We start from the raw sequence: 24,171 nt of genomic DNA on the forward strand, positions 1-24,171 counted from the left end.
TAGACCCATTCGAACCAGATTAGTCCAAACTAGTTGAACCGAATCTAGGGTTCGATCAAGGCTGAATGTCAACCCTATCTTTCCCACTAATGGGCCTGATGATTGATAATTAATTAAATATTTAATTCGGCCCAACCTGTAAAGGCCCAGTTTTAAGTTGTTAAAACTGCTAAAAGCCCACTTCGCGGATAAAGCTATATGGGCCGAACTGATCAACCCTAATTCAGCCCATATACCTAGATAATATTAATGGTTAATATTATGGACTAATTTGGGATCAAATGGGCTTTACAGATATTTAATTGATTGGATCAATTCTTCCCTGCATGTGATGTATGGATGTGTGATGTGCTACGTTCATGGGCCATAAGTGCTTGGCCCATGTTGATTCGATAGTGGCTCTTGCGCACACCATGGCTGAATGCACATCATTGCCATGGTGTCCCTTTTGGTCATTGAGTGACCTCCCTCAGTGGTGGGCCCCACACCTCATGGAGAGGATACGTGTAGAACCCTAGCCGATTTGGGCCCACCAAAATCTGGCTTTATGAAAGTCAATGGGAGACACTTTGGTTTGACCTAGATCAAACTAGGGCGTAATTACTGTTCCCTCCAACTAATTTGAGTGCATGTGATAGGGAGATTCATATGATGAGCTCTCTAAAGGCCTTCCATCATTAGCATGAGGATGAGTCATTCAGTAATGAGGAAACGCACCAGAAAATGGGTTATCCATATAGGGGTGTCATAGACCGATGTGGGTGGGGCTTCACTAGAAAATGGGAACTCTCTCACGGTACCTTGGCGTTCACGAATATGATGGGTAAGCACTCACTGGATAGAAAGGTTTACCTGAAAATGGCTCTGAATCTTATTTGGCAGAGGCCAAAGGGAAAGTTCATATGATGAGTGGATATGATCCTTCACAGAAAGGTAATGGGGTTATGCAACTGAAACAGTTGGCTCCATGCAGCCTATGTGATTTTCCACATTTCCAGAGACAATTCGTAGTCTCCATCACTGAGATGGGAGGGAAATTTTAGAGATGAATAAATGGAAATGGAACGTAGATTAAAATCCATATCTATGTAATGAACATGAATCAAATTAGGTTGTGGACTGATGTTTGCTCTTTTATTAGAAAATGGCAAATGGACAATTTGCAAAGCTTCTTGATGACAACAAGCTAAAGGGCCCGAACTATGCCGACTGGTATAGGAACCTTATGCTGGTCCTAACTTCCGAAAAGTTAGATAAAGGGGCTAAAAATCCTGCCCTGGAGCATCCGGATGATAGGGCTTCTGAGGCCCGAAGGAGAGACTATCAGGACTGGGAGGAGAAAAACTCCCTTGCCCGGTGTTACATCATTGCCACATTAGACAATCTGATACAGAGGCAGTTCGATCAGATCGAGCTTGACAAGGACATATTGGATAGTTTAAGAACAATGTATGAAGAGCAGAATCGTTCTACTCGCCAAAAGGTCTTGAAAAGGTTCATGATCGCTCAAATGTCCAAAGGGCAACAAATTCATGACCATTGTCTTCGGATGATGAGCTACATCAATGAGCTTAAGCTCTTGGATCCGGGCTGGATCTTGCGACCCAGATAGACGCCATCCTTAATTCTTTGCTTCCTTCCTTTAATCTGTTCATCATGAACTATAACATGAATAAGTTGAGTGTCAGTGTACAAGAGCTCAGCAATATGTTGCAGCAAGCGGAAGAACTAATTAAAAAGGATGAGCCTGTAGTTATGCTTGTAGAAGCTAGCAAGAAAGGCAAGAGAAAGAGAAAGGCAAAGAAGCCTCAGAAGAAAGTCACCAAGGGTAAGAAGCAGAAGAAAGACAAAGCATCAGATGCCCATCACTTTTGCAAACAGACCAGCCACTAGAAAATGAACTGTCTTGCCTACCTGGAATCGAAGAAAGGTAAGTGCAAGTGGGAGTTGTTAGACAGTCATTGTATGCTCTTAGCTCCAATAAGAATGATGTACTTTGGACATTTATTGTAAATGAATAAAGTGCATATTTGATTCATGTTCTTGTGGTTTGTTTCTGTGTTATACCCATAAACTGGACACTTAATGAGACTTGTGTTAGTTTAGAATGTTCACAGCCGGTGGGTCGGTCTGGGGAGACCTATCCTGATAAGGCTGACACTGATGTGCCACCAAGTCGGTTGGGGTGACCTGCCTCAGCCGCTAGGGTGAGACCCAAGGCACATGCAGTGTAGGATTAATTGAATCTTTGAACCGGACCAGATTTCAAGTATTGCCCTAGACCTTGGAGATTAATGGGCAAAACTGAAAAGTTACGCCTGACCCCTAGACTCGATTATAATACTGCACTAGGTGTCGGATTGGACTGTCTTTGATGTACCAATCACTGAGATCCTTAGCGGGGTCAAAACCTGGGTATGTTGGGGTAGTCTGAGAATTCATCTGAGTGGGTGATCATAGTGACAAGATCAGCCCCTTTGTCAGACAAAGGTAATGATCGGGGATGCACTCTCTTTAATGGAAACCAAGACTGCCGGTAGCCGATTTCAATCGTTGAGATTTGTTTTGCAAAATATATTTTATATGAGATATAAAAGTATATATATTACGGTTTCTAAAATATTTGCAAAATGTTTTAATTCCCGGGATCCATATAAGCAGAGAGTGCAACACTATTCCTTGCAGTCGAGGGAGAGGTCCTGTCTCGTCGGGCAGTGTTTGATCATTATGGGCTAAGAGGTTAAGTGTAAAGCCAATGAGGGTAATACTTGATGGGCTAATCTTGCATCTGCCCACAGTCCATGGGTTTTTATAAGGTGGCTTGGCCCAGGGACCACTTAATATAAGTGTTGGGCCCAATAGAAGCCCATGTGATGGGTTTCAGGGGGTGCACTGTCGACAACAGTGTATTCGGCCAGGACTTGTAACAAAGGCTAGGCCAAACCCATGTGGCTGATGTGTAGATCAATGCTTGGGTCCCATGCCATACAAAGAAGCCCAACTGGGCAGTAGTTTGGAAGCAGTTTGAGCACATAGACTTATTGGGCTTAAAGCCCATTTCGAACTGGGCTTTTAATTGGTTAAATAAAGGGGGCAGATCTGGGATTAAATCAGCAAATAGGATAGAGTCCTACCCTATCCACTCAGAGAGACAAGATCTGAATTCAGATTTGGAAACCTCCTAATAAGATCAGGAGAAGTCTGATCTAATCTGTAGATAAGATAAGGGTCTTATCCTCATCACTTAAAGAGAGTCCAAATTCAGATAATGATCCGGATTAGGAAACTCTTGATAGGATTAGGAGCTGATCTCTTTAAGCCTATAAAAGCAGGAGGGGGCGAACCATCAAATCATCCCAAAAATTCGAGAGATACTAGATCTCGAATTACAGAGAGAAGAATACACAGTGTGACTACGCCTTCTCCCTATGATCCCTTCCAGCCGCCGCCATATTGCCAGTTCGTTCTCCAACATTGTAGGAGTGGTCAAGATTGGATCTTGACATTAGTCTTTGCTGAAAGGTTGATAAGAAGTTGTGCTCACTGCCTCCATTGGATTCTTGCTGAAGAATTTGGTTCGTGGGATGGACCCTATTGATTCTGCTCCTCCATCCATTGTGTCATATTCGGTGGGAGCAGTCTTTGTTGATCTTCTTTGGGCGTGAACACCTCCATTGAGAGATATTATTTCTCTATATCAGGTAAATCCCTCTCCTACTGTTTCATTTCAAATCTGGTTCGATTCATGATTCAAGATTGATCCTACATCCCGAGCTGCAAACATTAGGAAAGAAATTTGTGGAGTTCAACAATTTGGTGGTGAGACGCTATATGAATATTGGGAAAGATTTAAACAACTTGTTGCTAGTTGTCCACACCCCCAAATACCCGAATAGCTTTTGATCCAATACTTCTATGAAGGGCTCCAGCCCATGGATAGAAGTATGGTAGATGCAGCCAGTGGAGGAGCCTTGGTAATTAAAACACCCAAAGCGGTCAAGGAACTAATTTCCAACATGGCCGAAAATTCACAATAGTTCGGTGCAAGGACAGATGGCACCACTAGACGTGTTAATGAGGCAAGTCATACTAATTTAGAAAATCAGATTTCAGATTTAATTGCTTGGTTAGGCAACTGGCTGCAGGATAATTGCAAACAGCCAAGATGTGTGGTATCTGTTCGATCCCTGGTCATCCTATGGACATGTGTCCATCACTACAAGATAGATCGATGTAGCAAGTAAGTGTCGTAGGAGGATTCCCGGGTCAGCCTCAACGCACATATGACCCCTACTCCAATTACTACAATCCTGGGTGGAGGGATCATCCAAATCTAAGCTACGGGAACCAAGGAGGACTGCAGAAATATCAGCCCCAATTTTTCAGTCGACAGCCCCAATTTTCAGCACCTATCACAACGCAAGACCAACCCTCAAATTTAGGTATGTCATTAAATGAAATAGTTAAGGCTCTAGCTACTGACACTCAGCAATTTCAGCAGGAAACAAGAGCCAGCATTCAGAATTTGGAGAACCAAATCAGCCAACTTGCCACTTTCATTAGCAAGTTGGAGGCGCAGTACTCCGAGAAACTACCATCACAAACGGTAGTCAACCCAAAGGAGAATGCAAGTGCAGTAGTATTAAGAAGCGGAAAGGAGTTGCAGCCCCAACCGAGCTCACCATCGAAGGCAGCTAAGGGAGACAAGGAAGAGGAGAGACAGGAAAAACAAGTAAGTTTGTTTCAATAAGCAATACTCATTTTTAGAACAAAAAAAATATTGGTTTTTAAAACAAATACACATTTTTATTATAGAAATTATATGGTTTATGGAACACGATGTTGATAAAAACATATTTTTGAAACAGGATTTAATGACATGTGATGAAGGATGATTTGACCCGATCTATGAAACGGCGACACGTGGACACTGACCCGACGTAAGCGACAGCTCAGCATTGCGGCCCAGTACAGCTAAGTAACAGGCCCATAAAGCAACTCGCCACGATGCAAGCTCTGGGTTCCCCGAGCTACCCCTAAAGGGATATTCTGAGGCAACTTCAGCTTGCAAGATAAGAAAACCAGCTCGCCCGAACTCCCAAGCAGACAAGTCATCCCGATGACTAATTCTACTAAGGGTACTCCTGAAGTATTCCGAGCTCGCTGCAAAATAGCTCGTGAGTGGGTCGCACGAGCATTCCATAGGAAGCTTCTATCTGACAGGTTGTACCAATCAGACTACACCATATCCCTTACTGACGAGGCAGTCCCTGTCCTTTCGACAGTCTGTGCCCACATCTCTCAGTAGGCGGAAGTGTGCCTGTCACTTTGGAGACGTGTCATTCGCCCAGGTAAGGAGTACGTCACAACGGCCACCTGCACAGCTCTGTCAGGTAACGGCTATGGCAGGGGGCCCAGTGGCGGTTATGCCCGATCTCCCAAGGAGTGCCCCTATAAAAGCCCTCAAGGTAGAGGAGAAACTTCTTCTTGAAACCTCCAATCTCTCGAGTACAGGAAAATTGCGCGACCTCCACTCTTAGCCTTCGTTTTTCCCTTTACTTCCCATACATAGTACTAACTTAAGCATCGGAGTATTCCCGCCGGGTAAATCCCCGGGAATCTTTTCTTTCATCTTCTCAGGTGTCATTCATTACCAGCAAGGAGCTAGTCAGCAATCAGCTAGGAGTGTCCGAATTGTGCTACATCAACATATTTTTGGTTTCAACTTTGAAAACAAAAAACACGCACACAATCAATGACATGTTTTTTGTATTTTTATTTCAAAAAACAATTTGTATTCAAAGAAATGGTTTTGAATTGTTTTTGAAACCAATAACAAGAAAAACAATTCACCCCCACCCACCACCCACAAAAAAAAAAAAAAACCACTAATGAAACTGAATAAACCCTTCTTTATGGGTATTTGTAATAAACACTTGAGTATCTCAGTAAAGCTTTAACTCCAACTATGGATTGCAAATCATGCCCTAGCACTCACCATTAGCGTCGTTACTTGGACAAACATAACCTGGTCTTTTGCAACTGGTTGTGGTTAGCTCTTCGAGTTCTGAACTGGACAGGGCATCAAATTTCAGGCCCAAACCGAACCTAACCACCAACTTAATTTATATAATATTTTTTTATATACGATCCCATATTTACATTTTATTTTATGCATTTGTATTATATTTATGCTTGTATGACTTATCTCACTTTTTGTAAGACTATATTTATAGATAAAGTGACATTTATAAGCTCTCAATTACTTATTACTCATTAATTGACCAAAGCCCAAATGAGAGAGAGTGGTCTTCTTCCACTGCTCAACTTATGTATAGTTGTTACTATTAATCCTGTTTGTTTTTTTTTTTTTTTGCCATTTGTTGGGGTTGTTTGGTTGTTTATTTTATTCTATCAATGTACTTAATTTGAGGATGATTGAATGAAATTTCCCTTTTGACTTCAAAAACAAAAATTGTTTTTTACCCTGTTTTATGAATTTTCTTTTACTAAACAATTAGACCTGGCAATTGGGTTGGGTGGGTCGGGTTTGGTTTGGGTCAAGGTACTTTGGGTTGATTTTGAGTCAGGTTGATTTCGGGTTGGGTTGTTAAATGCTAGACCCTAACCCTAAATGTTCGGGTTAGGATTGATCCGTGGGTCAATTCAGGTCATCCCAAAAAATAATTGAAATTTAAAAAAGTAAAAAAAAATTACATGAAAATGTCAAAATTAAAATAATTAACCTTAAAATTCCAAATATAAAATAAAAAAATTTAACAATTTAAAGAGTAAACAAGAAAAAGTAAAGACTAAATAGAAACAATATAAAAGTGGAAACTTCTGACAATGCATAAGTAATCCCAATTAGACTTGACAATCGGGTCAGCGGGTTGACCATGACCCAACCCAACCCAACCTAGTTTTTTAGGGTTGGGTCATTTTTGCATTCGGGTAGCTAAATGAGACCCTGACCCTGTTTTTTTGGGTTGGGTTGGGTCGGATTCGCAGGTTGGGTCAACTTTTTGTCAAGTCTATAAACAACTGTTACAAAATAGTATCCAACTGGGTAGAGATCTGCTACCAACAAAACACTTCCAACAGTATCCCAATAGGCCATTGCAGACATACATTCGATGGAGAGATGTTTCTCATGTGCCACTGTAATAACTAATTAGCTAGTTGAGACAGTGTTGGGAGGAGATCTGAATTCATCTTTTAACTATTTCATGTACTTGGTCAAAATTATCTGATCAAACACATATCACTCATCCATTTCTACCTTATAGACTGCATGCAGAACCAGAACATTAATTAACACCTTAAACATAAATTACACCCACTGCACCAGGATAATACATATAGGCGAGCTCTCATTGATCCCACACCCTTGACAACTAAAGTGGTCTACTATACGTGCTTTCCATTGACATGCTTACCACCATTCATGCGCTTGGATCCCTTGGTGGAATTAACAGAAAGCTTTCGTTGTTTTTTCTTATGGTGATGTTCATCGTCATCATCATCGTCATCGTCATCGTCATCATCATCGTCATCGTTGTCATCGTCATCATCATCGTCATCGCAATCATCACCATCCTCTTTGTCATCATCATGCTCATGCTCATGCTCATGCTCATGCTCATGCTCATCTTCATTTTCATGTTCATGTTCATGATCTGTCATGTTCATGTTCATGTTCATGTTCATGTTCATGTTCATGATGTTTATCATCATCGTCATCATCATCATCATCATCCTCATCCAGCTTTCTTTGGAGCTGCTGTGTCTTTTTTGTGACCTTGTGGCCCAGCATTTTGCGGGGAAGGGCCCCTTGAGCTTCCTCTTGACCTAGGCCATCACCTGCAACGCAACATATAGCAAGGGCTACTACAGATACAAGCAACAGAACCCCAACAGGCCTCATTCTCTTTCTCTTCTTCCCACTCTTATCCTTCTACTCCACCTCAGAAGATCAGATGGGTGCTCTCACTAGTTAGACAAGTATGATCTTATATAGAGTCCTCCTGTATGTACAGACAAGGTTAGATAAGATACAATATTTTAGATGAGTGCCATTAGTGATTTCCCAACCTAAAATATATAACTATTTCTCTTACCCTCTAAAAGTCAGATTCCTCCATCTAGATGACCCTTTGGTGGTTTTCACTTGGATGAAGATATTTTGCCTTTTTAAAAGTTGTTTGGTTGGATTTGATCACAGATCAGACCTAATTATTTGAGGTTCTCCGACTGTACGTAGTAAGCCCTAAATGGCTAATGTGTCATGACCAACCTATCCTAATACCAGTATCTAAATTACCTGCAAGTGGGTTGGCTCGGTTGAAGACTAGACGTTGGCTAATATGCACCAGCTCGTGCAATAATGCAATGTCGTGACTCATCAGTGGGTGGACTCAATCTCAGTTGGGGTCAATTAGTTTATTAGAGCTATAGCTATCTCATCCACATAATTAACAAGTAATATTTCATTTGATATATTGGAGCTAGGCATGGTAGGTGAGAAATATTTGCATAAGTGGTGCAGACCCAAATTTTTTCTCTCAAAACCCACCCCACCTCATGACAAGCATATATATTCAATGCACCACTTGTTATGACACTTCAGATGCTTGCCAGGAAGATGTAGAGGCACTCGATATGTACTTGTAGAATAAGCTTTGCTTATTACGTATATATTTAGTATAATTGCTTTATGTATTAATTTGATGCCAATTGTTTTACGTATATTCAATTCATTAGTGATTTTTGTTTGGGTGGAGTTGTTGACTATCAAGATATAAAACGCTCATTATATTTTTGGATTATGAGATTGGTAAGAAATTTTGATCAGGGCTTGCACATGCAAGGATTCCTAATTAAATTATTCATTGAGACCCAGAAATGAATTGAAGTGCTGTTCAACTAATCATTAATCAGGACATTAAAATAAAATTAGATTTTTTTATAGTATAGCCTTAATAAAAATGACAGTAAAATAGTAAAACATTTATATGTTAATAAATTAAGTGTTTTTAACTAAAATTATTTTATATATTATCGATCAAATTTACTTTTTTAGACATAAAATATAATAAAATTAAAAAATATTTATATATTAATAGAAAAATAATCAATTTGTTTTAAATTAATTTAAAATAAGTAAAAATCAGAAGTAATCCAATTATTAATCAGGACAAAATCTCATAACCAGAACTAATATAATCGATTTGGTTTAATTCGACCGATCAAGTAGAATCAATTCATTGACAGCCCTGGGTTTGATGGGACAGTTTGATTGCGGGTTATAACTTGAAATCATTTTATTTGCGAGGTTTGAGTTTGTATTCCAATTAGGCTTGCGGTGAAATGGATGTGGTGCATGTGAGACAGCTATATGATAAAGCCGATATTCATGATAAAAGAAATACAATTCACATCGGTGCCTTACAGTACATCCTAACTTTGCATTAAAAACAAATACGGAAGATGTTTTTAATGCATGCTGAGATGTGCACCTAGAGCATGTCCTGTGAAGTGCTGATGTAGTGATGTGATCTCAAAGCAATAAAGTTATGTTTGATGACTAAATTCTTGTTAAAAGAAGTATTTATTATTCACTTTTCAATCTACATACTTAGAAATACTTATTTTAACAACCCTTAAGGCTATTTCGTAACTCAATTTTCAAATCACTTATTATGCACTTATTGGGGTGGGAATGTTTGGTAAGTTACTTTTCCCATAAGTGTTTATATTAACACAAATGACAATTTTACCCTCCGCTCAGAACTCTCCCTCTCCCTCTCATTTTCTTCAATGGAATTGTAGATTGGACAACAGAAAGATTCCTCCAATTAACAACCTTTAGAAAATTCTCAGATTCACATTTCCACCTCCCGAGTCTCTCTTGATTCCCTCTCCTTCTTCCGTTGTCTTCTAGCTTTATCCCTAGCTAGTCCATTTGATATCATTGCATTTGGTTTATCCCTAGCTAAAACCCTTACCCTAGCCCCTCCGAGTCTGTCCTGAGTCTTCTGAAGTTTGGACCAAAAGAGAAAAAAGGAAAGTCATTCATGGCTTCCAAACTTCGTTTCTCAAATCTTTTCAAATCTCTCTCTCAGCGTTCTGAAATGGTTTCAACATTTCCTATAGTGCACCATTTTAGCTCAATTTCGGATAGACCCATAAGAAGAGAAATAAGAAGCAATGCATCACAAGATCCCTTCCTTAGTAAACTCAATGGTGAAGATGGAAAAGATGAAAAATAGAGAGAGAGATGAGTTAGAGAATGAAGCGAATAAAGGGGAGTTACAGAATGAAGCTCATATTTTCAAGTAGGGATCATATAGTAAAATAGAGATAGAGGAGTGGGTGAATACCTAAAGGATTTCCATTAGAGTACCACTTGGGAGACGATTAGAAGGAGATGAGGCACCATCGCAAGGAGGGAGGAGCCCTTTCTTGCTCCAGCTCCAGCCAATCCGTTCAATACGGTGTTCGACATGCCCTCCTTGCTTCTCTTACCGCAATTGCATCCCACGACAAGGGAGCTTGCAAATTCCACAAACTTTTTGTTTTTCTTTATTTTCTATAAAACCGAACACGGCAATGTGAAGTGCATGGTAACGTTGCCGGTGGACCTGTAACCAAACGTCACCGTTGCTTGTTGTTGTAGGGTTTCAAATGGAAGAAGAAGATGATAAACTCGAATTGAGATAGTTTTGTCATTAAAGAAAAAAAACAGAGACAGATTTGCCCCATTAGAATGAAGAAGCACTATTCAAAAAGTGTTGAAAAAAACCACATCTATATCACTTTTTTTAAGAAGTACTTTTTTTAATAATAAGTATTTTTATCCTCTTTTTTACCAAACACCCATAAATACTTAAAAATCACTTAATGTGTGGTCACATATCTTAAAAGAAGGGTCTAAGTAGAGATGTCAATGGATCGGTTCCTAAATAAACCCTCATTGATTGGGCTTTGGGCCGATATCATTGAGTCCACCCGTGCCAAAGCCAATCCATTGACATCCCAATTCAACAAATTTAGCCATTATCAAACATATTAGACACATAGCTTTTCTAATTCTTCGTGTTTTGGACAATAAACAGAAGAGCTAGCACAGACACAGTGATTCATAATTGATCTGTTGAAATGGATAAGTGGGTCAATGTTGGGTTGAGAAGTGCTTATAAATCCAAAGCCCACAGTGTGTGAAGCCCATAGAATGGGCCGATCGGCAGTTTAGCTTATTGGATCACCTGTGGTAAGTGGGATCTTAACTCAATAGTGTTGGGTGGATAACGGAAGTATAAAAACAACGAAGAAGTACGGTTAAGTCCATTGCAGATTTTTGAAAACAATCAACTTAAGCTTTAGCATCTACTCAACTAAGATTTTCAAGCTGCAGCTCAGCATAGGAATGAAAAGTATGGCCTGAGTTTGCACTGCCTTGATGACTATGCAGTGGATGCGCCCAACATTGGGTTGGGGCCTATGCATGATATAGGTAGTTCAGACCTGAATCCACCAAATTATGGGAAGCAGTTGGATATGCAGAAACATACAAATTTGTATAGTTTGCATCTCTGGTGAAATTCTTCCTTGAAGTGGAGGGTGACAATGAAGATTATAAAGGTTGCATTTGGAAATGATGTAAATAGAGTATAAATCCCAGTTCAGGATAAATTTGTACTCTAATTCACTTTTGCTTGTGTTTGGCAATATTACATTTATGTATTGACAAATGATAGAAAACATATTTTCCAATGCATATTTACATTGATAATAAGATACATCAATGAAAAAGAAGTAAATTTGCATTCAAGTGGGCTTTTGATAAAAAAAGGCATGTGCATTATTGGAATTCGTGTTTGGATCCATTACAGCCAAAAATCTGTTTTGTAAGAAGGTAAAGTTGTCATTACAAAACTAAGATGGCATTTGATTGCACTTTTTAGACGTTTCAATCTGAAAATGTTGTTTTTCAGACGCCACCTTTGTTTGGTGTTGCATCTAAAATAAGGTCTGAAAGTTTTTTCATATTTAAAACTTTTAGACTCAAGCCCGTCACTTAACGCGCTTAGACATGTTTCATACGAGACCTAAAGTCAAAAATACCCCTCCCCATTTGACATCTCTCTCTCATCTTCATACAACCCTCTCTCTCTCTCTCTCTCTCTCTCTCTCTCACTCGCGCGTGCACGCTCTCTCCTATCTTCCTGCCACCACTGCTACAACTTGCAACAATGACTCTCTCTCCCTGCCTTTCTGCCACTACCACTGCAACTTGCAATGGCAACTCTCTTTCTCTCCCTGTCTTTCCACCACTGTCACTGCAACTTGCAACGTCGGTTCTCTCTCTCTCGCTCTCACTCTCTCCCCTTGGCTTTACACCACCGCCACAGCGGTGGTTCTCTCTCTCTCTCCCTTATCTTTCTGCCACTGTCGCTGCAACTTGCAACAGCGGTCTCTCTCTCTCTCTCTCTCTCTCTCTCTCTCTCTCTCTCTCTCTCTCTCTCCCCTATCTTCCTACCACCGCTGTTGTAACTTGCAACAGTAGCTCTCTCTCTCTCTCTCGCTCTCTCTCCCCTATCTTCCCTTCACCACCACCATTGCTGCAACTTGCAGCAACAATGGTTCGGTGATTAATTATTTTTATTAATTATTATTAATTATAAATTATTTGTATTAATTTTTTAATATTTTTATTAAACATTAATTATTTTTTATTAATTTTACTTGTATTATCTATTAATTATTTTTATTAACTAGTAATTTTTAGTTATTTCATTAATTTTGAAAAATTATTTTAATTTTTATTTGTGTAAATTATTAATTAGTAATTATTTTTTTTTTAATTTTAATTGTTTCATTTTTTAATTACTAATTTTTTATTTTTTATTTGTATTGTTTCAGTATTATTTTAAGGTTGAAATATTTTTTATGAAATAATGCAAATTGAACTCAACATTTCCAAATAGTATATTCTAGGGGTAAAATAATAAAATCAATAAATTTCAGATGATAAAGGATTGATCCAGTACAAACAAACTTATAGATTGAGAGCCTCTAAAAAGTAGAAAAGCACATATGCTTCTTTTCATATTTCAGATAAAAAATATCTTTTTAACTTTTCAGATCTTAAATTTCAAATTTATCAAATGCCACCTAACCCAACTTTGCAATTTATATAGACTATTTTACACTTTATATATTTGCATTCACACTTATTTGCATGATTTCCAAACACAGCTTAATGGAATTGACAAGTTACCCTTGGTCAGTTTTTTACGCATCGAAGGAAATCAAGAAAATCATCTCAAACATGAAGACTTCACTTTCACTGGTACGCTGAGAGAGGACGACAATCTTTGTATCGACCGGTTTGCTAGCTAACATGGGTATTGAAGAAACATTTGGTTCCTCGATACTGCAGTTTCCGCACCAGCCCGAAGAGGCTAATGCGTGAAGTTTATATATATATTTGGTCATAATAGGAGGAGCTACATCAGATTGGACGTGAAGATTATAGCTTCACCCCACTATCACACAAACAAATGAAAACTAAATCATTAAGAAGAACGAGGGGATTAAGTGGAAGAGGATCGATCCCACGTATGGAACGGAGCTTCACATGTTAACTAGTCCGCAACTTGATTTACTTCCCTAAATGAATGATAGTAATGCCATTTCGAACATTCATCCACAATGGTCTTCAATGTCCATAGATTTGATTAGACTCGATTAGCATTGATATCATCAGGAGCAAATCACCTTCAATAAAATAGGATTTTGCATCAAGCACTTCCCAAAAGTGATTTCTAGCAATGTAAATTATCGAGCAAGTCTCATCATCATTCTAGAAGCATCAAAGTTAATTTTGATATCCCACTCTTGTTGGCATTTCCACCTTATAGATCATGGTTTTTAAAAATGAACCGGTGACCGAATTGGTCAGGGGTTTGGTTACCGGTTTGAACGGTTAATTGACCGATTTAGCGATTTATTGACCAAAATCAACGGTTTTGGGAAAAAAATGATTTTGGAAAAAAACAGAATCAATCAGGTGACCGATTCCCAGTTTTTTTGGTCCGACCAACCGATCCAATCCGGTTTTGAAAACAGTGTTATAGATTTCCAAACACTTATACATAGTATAATTAGAATGAGAATCAAAACAATTATTAACCTCAACAAATAGATTAAACGTATCATTTCCATTCTTCTAAATCATATTACATTTTCAAGAAACTTGGGCCATCATTTTGTCTAAAATTTCCCACCAATCTAAAAAATATGTTATCTCTCAGGCCAATAACATTAGGGGTTGATGATCGACCACACATGCTTAGCAGTGTCACAATTTTTGAACACATGATCGACATCCTCCAATTTGCCACAAAGCTACAAAGCCCCATTAATATCCATCCCTCTCCATAGGAGAAAAGCTCTAGTAGGGAGCTTATAACGAAGAAGTATGAATATAAAAGTTTTAATTTATTTTTAGGAACATTAAGCCCCCAAACTCTACTAAGAACCAAGTTAAGTTCAACCGGCCCTCTAACAACCACATAAGCCTTATTATAGACGAACTTAATAGTGAAATTACCCTTAAGCTCAGTTTGGAAGGAGTATAAATGCAAATATATAGAGTGCAAAATTATATATTTTGTATTATTTTGTATGTATTTGCACTGTATATATTTATATTTGTATTCCTCCCAAATTGAGCCCTAATTTGGAAAGGGTACAAATGCAAATATATACAGCGTAAATACATACAAAATAATACAAAATATAATGTTTTACACTATATATTTGCATTTATACTCCTTTCAAACTCAGCCTAAGGATCAAACCTCCAAATCATTTTGTCTCCTATAGAACACGAATGGAGGAAGGTGGATTTGATTTTATTCCACACCATATTAGGAACAAGGCTATGAATTTGGTTCCCTCCAAACCATATTATCATGATCATTCACTTCACTCACTCTAAAATAGACCTGTTCATGGGTCAAATTGCCCATGAGCTGACCTGGCCCAACCCATTCTAAATTGGGCTTATCAAAATTGGGTTTCGGGCTTGGGCCAGATTTTGAGCTTTATAGGGCCGGGCTTAGGCTCAAAGCGAGTTATTTTCTGTTTATAAAGAGGCAAGGTCCAGTCCAGCCCATCTGATGAACATGTCTACTCTAAAATCCTCAACTACAGATAGATCACAATTTATCATCTTAGAGATCGATGAGGCATCCACCCAATTATCCTTCCAAAAATTAATGGGTTTATCATCTCCATCAACCCACCCAATACCACGATTAATGCATAGCATTGAAAACCCCTCTCTAATCCCAATAAATGCCTTTTTTGCTTTTACATTTCAAAAATTATCCTTTTTTTAAGTATTTATTTGAGGCAACTTAAACTCACAAATTATTTATATCATCTAAAATTTTCCACACATGTTTGGTTAAGTTCACATCATTCACCCAATACATATTTTTTAAGCCCAAACCGCCCCATCTTTTAGGCACACAAACTTTACTCAAACTCATCAAGTGCATAGGGTTTTTATCATTTTTACTTGACCATATGAAATTTCTTTAGGATTTATTAACATCACCGGGATTCTGAAGGACCTCATGACAAATTAAAGCATCATACTATTAGACAATTCAGAAGTGTGACTCTACCCATAAGAGAGAGTTTTTCGTTTTTTTAACCCAAAGCTTATGATTAATTTTCCCCTCAATATCCTTAAATAGTCTCTTAGACACACCACCATTAATGATAGAGGCACCTAGAGGAATTTTCATGATTTTAATCATAATCTACTATGGTCTGAGAGGGATATTCTTTGACAAACTTGATACCAACTTAGAGAAATTTGGTTGTATTTGGGTCGGGTTGAGAGATTCAAGGAGAGTGTCTTGTAGTTTGGGCATGGGGAAAGATGAGCTCATCCCCCCTAATTATCTCTTTCTTTTTTATAATTATTAACAAAATTTTAAAGTGGCACCCCTCCACTTTGAAGTAAAGTTTCGGGTTAAAAAATGTGTTTGACTATGATGCCACAATGACATGATACTAGCATTATAAATATTGTAGCCATTCAGATGGGTTTTCGTCAAAATTCATAGGGGTGGGTTTTGATTGGTCAAATGTGTAATTTCTGTCATAGATTTTCCGAAAAAAGAAAATTGATAATTTGGGTGGTGTGTGAAACCGTTGCCAATTCCTCTTCAACGATTTTTCAGAAATCACTGACTTTTGAAATCATTGATTTTTCACCTTTGGTACCATTCTTTTTATGTAAACTCATCTCTTATAGAAATCGTCAATAAGTTTGTTTGGTAGTGTTACTCAAGAGTGATTTTTTTTTTCAGGATAACTGACTTTTGTGTACATATATGTCGGATGCCATGTCATCCTTTAAAAAAAGAAAACCGACATTAAATTGGGGGATCACCAAAATTGGCAATTCCTCGTTCAAGCCTGGTTTCAAGAATCGATTTTGGGCCGATTTCTCAAAAATTGCTGAAATTGGTCAACCAAACCACAAATTCATGCTGATATGAATTTGATATGGCAGCAATTAATTTTCGTAAAATCCGAAATGGTGCCAAACATCACCCATCTTTTATTTACATGAAGGCATCCAAAACTGGGTATATGTCGGAACATGGTTGGAGGATGGGCTACCCATGTTGTGTAGCCCTTTTGAATATGTCAAAAAACAAAACATACGTACTCGAGTTGGACCAATTATGCCTAAGTCTAAATTTTGTGGACCCATAACATACGACCGGTATGCTGAGTATTCTTATCGGGTATTTATTGCGAGAGGCCAAGGTGTAATTTGGGTCATGCCGCCAATGGACTAATACAATTTTGGATCAGCCATGATGATACACGGGTTGTGCCAGGTAGAGGTGTAAAGTCGGTCGTGTTAGGCCTCGTGGGTGGCCTGCCCTAAAGGCAGATTGTACCGTACTGGCCTGCAGGCTGCCACGGGTCGTGCCATCCTCCCTGGTGGAAATTTTGGGGGTTGGTTCGACATGGCTCACGGCCCAGGCCCGCTTGGAACTAGGCCGACTGGGCTGCAGGCCATGCCAAGTTGGGCCACAGGGCAGGCCTTGGGCCTGGGCCGAACCAGGATAGACTCACTATCTGAATTAATAATGATACAAATTACAAAGCATACAATCATACAAATATTAAAATTATGAAATATACAATGGTTGGATACTTCATAAACTCCATCCTTGGATACTTGGATGGATGAAATATGAAAATGGAATAAATTAATAAAATATAAAAAATACAACAAAGATAGCTACAAATTGAAAATACAAAATTACATTAATACAAATAAATTAAATAAAATTAAAACAAAATTTATAATAATTTGACAAAATAAAAAATTGTAGGTTATTTGTTAAAATTTACAACTAAAACAAAATTTACATGTACATTATGATGAAAGCATTCACACACACTTTCGTCATCTCTTTTAGGTGAAAAACCAAATATCCAGTGTATGTAGTACTGTAGTACTTTGTAGTATCATGCTCTCCTTTGTCTTGTAATTGTAAAGTTATAATCTATATTTTGCATCATGATTCATAATTGCAACTAGCCAACCCTGGTAGGTTGGTACAGTGGTAGTATCGTAGTGTGGTACCTATAGGTCCTGCACTAAAACAACTAAACAAGACTCTAATGGAACTATAGCCTGTAGACACCGGAGGGGTTCGTAGATCACGGATCACATGCCATGGCGGGATTGGCGGCGAGAAATGTTCTCCGAGACTCTAACTTCTCTCAATATTTTTAAAATTTATTTTCCATTATTTCAAAAATTCATTTAAATTGTGGGTTATTTCTTCTTCCTCCTCATGTGTGAGAAAATGTCTGGTCAAATGACCAGTACCACCCTTGCTACAATAGCTAAAGTTTTTTCTACATTTTTGGCAAACTACTATTTTCCCCTTCCCCTCAACATCCTCTATTTTAAATATTCTCCAAATCAGTCTACTAAACTTGGGGTTTTGGGAAGAGCTGGCCATTTTTTTTTTCAAATTCTAAAAAATAATAAAATTAATTTAATTGGACTTACCCTGGAATCTCAGATTGCCAGTTTAGAATCACAACTTGATTTCAATGGTTAAAGCCTTTCAACGTGACAACGTCCAAGGCTCCAAGCCTCCCAAATTGCTAAATTGGAGAATCAGACAATCGGCCAATTAGACTACGAGACTATTAGAGTTCACTCAGATGGCAGAGAATGTATGAGAAACTAAAAGAGACTGAGAGAGGAAAGACTAAAGAGATTAAGAGAATAACCTAATAGGAGAATTGTTGAATGTTGATTGTTGAATTGGTATGATGAGAATCGTGGAGGATAGGGCTATTTATAGGAATTTAACATAATTCAATTGCCCAAAATACCCAAAAAACTATATGTTATTTAGTTGTTAGGAGGGGTATTTTGGTCATTGTAAAGTTACTTATAACTTTATCCAAAATTCCCCCTAAACTAGTTGTTATATACCTGTTGGGGGGCATTTATGTCATTTTTTCAACCCCCATAAGCAAAACACACAAATACCCCACTAATATGGCTATCTATAGTTGTTCCCCAAAAAGCTGAAACTAGCCGTTGGGCCCTTTTGGGGGAGGGGGGGGAGGCAACCACCTAAGTCCCAAGTCCCAAGACTCCCAACGACTATATTCCCGGGGTGGGCCGAGCGTGGCCCGTTACGGGCCTGGCAAGCCATGCCATGTTGGCCCATGGGCTGTGGATGACACGACACGTGTTGTTGTGCCGGCCCAAGGGCCTCGAACCCCCAGCCCAGCATGACACGGATCTCCATGTTGGGCCTAGCACAGCCCATTAGCCTTTGTGTCGGGCCGGGCTGGTCCAAAATCGTGCAGCTCGGCCCGATTTACACCTCTAGTGCCAGGCATAATATGATCATGTGGGCACGTTGGGCCAAGGGTTTTAGGTCCATGGGTTGGCATGACCTAACATGCAACATGGGATGACGTGTGGGCCCATAGTGAGCCAAGCGTAGCTCGCCCAAGGAACTAACTGTTGGGACCCACCCCCCCAATAGCTAGTTTCAACTTTTTGGGGTTTTTTTTATGGAAATACCCCTCATTTGCTATAAACAACTATATAGCGGGTATTTATGTATTTTAGCTTTGAATGGGAAAAATAATGACAAAAATGCCGCCCAACAACTATATAATAACTAGTTTGGGAGGCATTTTGGGTAAAATGATAAATGACTTTATAATGACCAAAATACCCCTTCTAACAACTAAAAACTGACTAGTTTTTAGAGTATTTTGGGCAATTGAATTATTTTCAATTCCTATAAATATCCCTATTCTCCACCATTTTCATCACACCAATTCAACAATTCTCTTCCCATACACTCTCATACTCTTAATACTCTCTACTCTCCAATTCTAAAGTCTTGACTTTTTCAAGTTTCAACAAGAAGGCTTGCTTAAGTATATCAAGTTAACAATTCGGGGGGCTTGGAAGTTTCGACCATTAAAATCAAGTAGAGATTATGAACTGACAATCTGAGTGAGTATAATTAAACTAATTTTTATTTTTTTACAATTAAAAGAATGATCGACTCCTTTCAAAACCAGTTCCATAGCATGTTCAATGTTGATGATGTTTAGTCGCAATATGATAGCATTAGCATTGATATGCATGCTACCGAAATTGTCGAAGTTCCCACCCCTAGTACTGTTGTTGGGGTAGGAAAAAGAATTGAAGGGAACTAAATTGACTAGTCTGGTTTGGAAATTATTTAAAATAGAGGAGGTCGAGGGTAGACCTGTTCATGGGCCGGGTAGCTCAACGGGCTAGCTCGGTCCACTTTGTCCTAAATCAGGCTTTGACAAAACTTTAAGCCTGCATGCTCAAGCTTTCCCAAATAAGACTGAGCCTAGCTTGATAATATTAAATATATAACAAAAATATAATATATATGTTAATAATACATAATATATATTATATAATAATAAAATTAAAAGCAAAAGAAAGTATTACATATATTAAATGTATAAAATATTATATAATATATAATATGTTATTAATACTCTCTCTACTCTCTCATACTCTCATACACTCTCTCTACTCTCCAATTCTAAAGTCTCACTTTTTTCAAGTTTCAACAAGAAGGCTTGCTTAAGTATATCAAGTTAACAATTCGGGAGGCTTGGCAGCTTCGACCATTAAAATCAAGTAGAATTTATGAACTGACAATCTAAGTGAGTATAATTAAATTAATTTTTATTTTTTACAATTAAAAGAATGATCGACTCCTTTCGAAACCAGTTCCATAGCATGTTCAATGTTGATGATGTTTAGTTGCAACATGATAGCATTAGCATTGATATGGATGCTATCGAAATTGTCGGAGTTCCCACCCCTAGTATTGTTGTTGGGATAGGAAAAAGAATTGAAGGGAACTAAATTGACTAGCCTGGTTTGGAAATTATTTAAAATAGAGGAGTTGAGGGTAGATCTGTTCATGGGCTGGGTAGCTCAACGGGCTGGCCCGGTCCACTCTGTCCTAAATCAGGCTTTGACAAAATTTTAAGCCTGCATGCTCAAGCTTTCCCAAATAAGCCTGAGCCTAGCTTGATAATATTAAATATATATATGTGTTAATAATAGATAGTATATATTATATAATAATAAAATTAAAAGCAAAAAAGTATTACATATATTAAATGTATAAAATATTATATAATATATAATATGTTATTAATAATATATAAATAATATGTTATAAAATACCCATCAAAGTCAAGCTTCAGGCTTTATATAGGGCTCGGCCTTGGGCTTGGGCCTAGGCTCAAGATCTAGACCTGATGATCAGGCCGGGCTTGGGCTTGAGCCTAGTAATTTTTTGTTTATAAAGAGGCAAAGCCTAGCCTGAACCTAACCTAGCCTGGCCCATGAACAGGTCTACTTGAGGAGAAGGGAAAAAGGGATATTTGCCAAAAATGCAAAAGTGACTTTAGCTATTGTAGCAAAGGTGGTACTGGTCACTTGGGCAAACATTTGCTCACCCATGAGAAACATGAAGAAGAAGAAAAAGAAAAATCACAAACACAAATTGGGAGGGGGTTTTGGTACTTTTAAATATTCATAATAAAAGACGAGGCAAGAGTTGGCAAAATATATTATGCATACTAAACAACCATTTTATTAGTTGAGGATAGTAAACTTGAAAAAAAAATTATTCAATTCTATAAATTCTCAATTTAAAAAGTTTCTAAAAATGCTATTAAAGCGGATGCTTTGAAAATGTTTTATTCATATAAACAAAATTTAATTTCTATTTTATCAAATCTTAATTCTATAGTTGCAATTACTTTTGATATCTGGACCTCTAAATAAGTTATATTTGTGTTACCATTCATTTTATTAATGAAAACTGGCTTTTACAAGAAAAAAAAAAGAATTTTAAGTTTTAGTAGGCTTGAATGGCCATATACTGGGCCCAACTATTCTTGAAAGTATTTAAATACTTTTACATGCTTATGGAATTGATAATAAACTTTTTTATATTAGTTTTGATAATGCCAGCTGATGGTGCGTGATCAAGAAGCTCCTATCTAGAGGATGATCTGGACCTTAGTGGTGTAGCGAGCTGGACCAAGCTGCAAGATAGAGTATTAGAGCACCCGGAGTGGCTAACCCGGCGAGTTCGCTTTGATGTTTAAGTCAATACTATGTTTTGATGCGAGCTAGAATCTGAGTGCTAGAGAGCTTGGATTCAAGTAATCGTGCGTGCTTGGACCATGGAGGGGTTGACGCCTTTATATACCCGAGTTATTGCAGGTTTCTCGGAACAGTTCTGAGATCTAGGGCCTGAATGGGCGAGATCCGTTCCTGCTTTAGTCAGGTAGCAACATATCAGTCAATGAACTTCATTATCGTCGCTCGATTCGGACGGGGAGAAGATAAGGCTTGCCGTTATGCGGTATGATCCCGCAATATCATAAGTCTATAAGGAAGCTACTGGGATTTATTACGTGTCACTTCGGTTCCTGGGTTCCAAACTCAATTAGCAGCCGAGGTGGCATTACACCAAGGTGAGTTGTTGCCGAAGTGACTTCATGCTGAAGTGACTTTACGTCGAGCTCCGCATAGCGCTGACTAGGCTCCCCTTGATGAGTTGTCATCCTACGTGCAGATCGCATCCACGCGACTTTTATTTACTAGGTCATGTCAAATTACTCCTCATCAATTGCCCCCCACTCCTCATGGTCGAGGTCCTAACCTAGCGCGGGGAGTTCACAACGAACTTAGGTGGATTTGGCACGAAATCTAGGTGATGTGGAGGGGGAGCCACTGGTCAAACCCGTTCAACCAGGATGGGATGTAACCTAGATTGCATACCCGATACGCATGGACGTCAAGCTGTTTATAGACTCTATGGATGTCAAAACACGCGCTAAATCGATTTTAACCTCGGGGCATGCAACCGGTTTCCCTAGGAGCCATTGGATCGTGTTGATCTTGACCGTTGATTCCTGGATATACTGGCTATAAATAGGAGCCAAAGGGCTCATTTTCTTCTCCACAAGTCCGCAAATCCACAATCTTTGAGGTCACGCTCAAGTCTTCCAGTTCGGTATCAGCCTTTTCTAAGTCCGAGGTCACCTCCTTTTCTTCGGTCTTCCTTTCGGTGAGTCCACCTTTCTTTACTTTTTCCTTTTGATTCCGTTGTTCTTTCCTTTAATATGTCTAGCCTTAGTTTGGATAGTCTTTTAGACGGGAATGACGAGTTCGCTGGGGCCGAGGTGGGTACCTCGGCTCAGACTGTGGATCCTCGTCCTACCGAGGTGGTCACTTCAAGACAGGATGTTGTCCTCAGTCCGCTCGAGGTGAACTCACCTCGGCTAGAGCGAGAGGCCTTTGGTAAATCAACTTCCACCTCACACTGAGGTTGGCTTCCAGACAACTTCGGCCCGTTGATAATGACAGCGGACAGGCTCTTAGCCTTAGTAGCCCAGTACAGATTCCCTAACGACCTTGTATATAGCATTCCCTTAAGCAATTTTCCTTGGGATTATGATCACAATGAGATCGTGATTTTTGAGGAGCAGCTCATAGCCAGTCAGCGTCTTCCGCTTCACCCTCTTATAATCAAGATCGTTAAATTCTTTAACATTACCATAGACCAACTACACCTGAGCTCTATCCATAATATCATAGGGACCATTTTTCTTTTCCATGATTACAACTGTCCCCTTGACCTCGATGTCTTCTCTTTGATCATTTCCATTAAGAAAAAACTCGTCCTATGTTCTGCCCGAGCACATGCGAACTTACTACTTGTCACCTCATCCCGGATACAAACTATTGCACAAACTCCCTAATAAGTTCCCAACCTGGAAGAGGTGTTACTTCGTGGTCCACAACACCGAGGGGTGGCCCTTCCCGACTCACTAGAGGGCAGCCGTCTAAGACCTCGGCATTAGACTGGACCTGAAGACAAGGGAGGAAGTCTGATCTTGGGCAGGGTTCAGCCTGAAGTTCAAAAACTTCGTGACTGAGGAGAAGTTCGTGCAGGCCGGCCTATGTCCTCCTGGTAGGTTGCTATTTGCTGTACTTTTTCTATTCGTTTTACTTTGGTACTGTATCTGATTTATCTTTTTTGTATCGCAGCTGCCATGGACGACATCCCTACTGATGAGCTCTTCGGGAGCATGAAGAAGAGGAAGAAAAAGAAGAGAGCCTCCAAAAAGGCCCATGCCGAGACTGAAGCAACCACAACTGAGGCTGTTGTTCCTGAGCCTGAGCACCCACCAATTGCCGAGCAGCCTCCCGTAATCGATCTGGTCGAGGAGGACTCGAGCAAGGCCTCCCCACCCCACATGCCCGAGGAGGCTACGTCTTCAGAACCCGTCCTAGCAGCCACCACTTCTTCGAGCAGTGATGCTCCAGTTCGAAGCATTTTGACTCTAAAGTTTGGCCTTCTCAAGAGCAAGGATGCATTGTTCACTGAAGAGATCGCTCGTTGGGCTGACTTGCTAGTTGCTCAGCTCAGGGCCCGAGCGGCCACACACTATATGGTGGTACGTTCTTGAACTTCTCTTTCAAATTGTCTTGTACTTAGA

The sequence above is a fragment of the Nelumbo lutea genome, chromosome 1 (assembly GCF_056320005.1).
Source record: "Nelumbo lutea isolate HS-2025 chromosome 1, American lotus-T2T, whole genome shotgun sequence".
In the NCBI taxonomy this organism is placed as follows: domain Eukaryota; kingdom Viridiplantae; phylum Streptophyta; class Magnoliopsida; order Proteales; family Nelumbonaceae; genus Nelumbo; species Nelumbo lutea.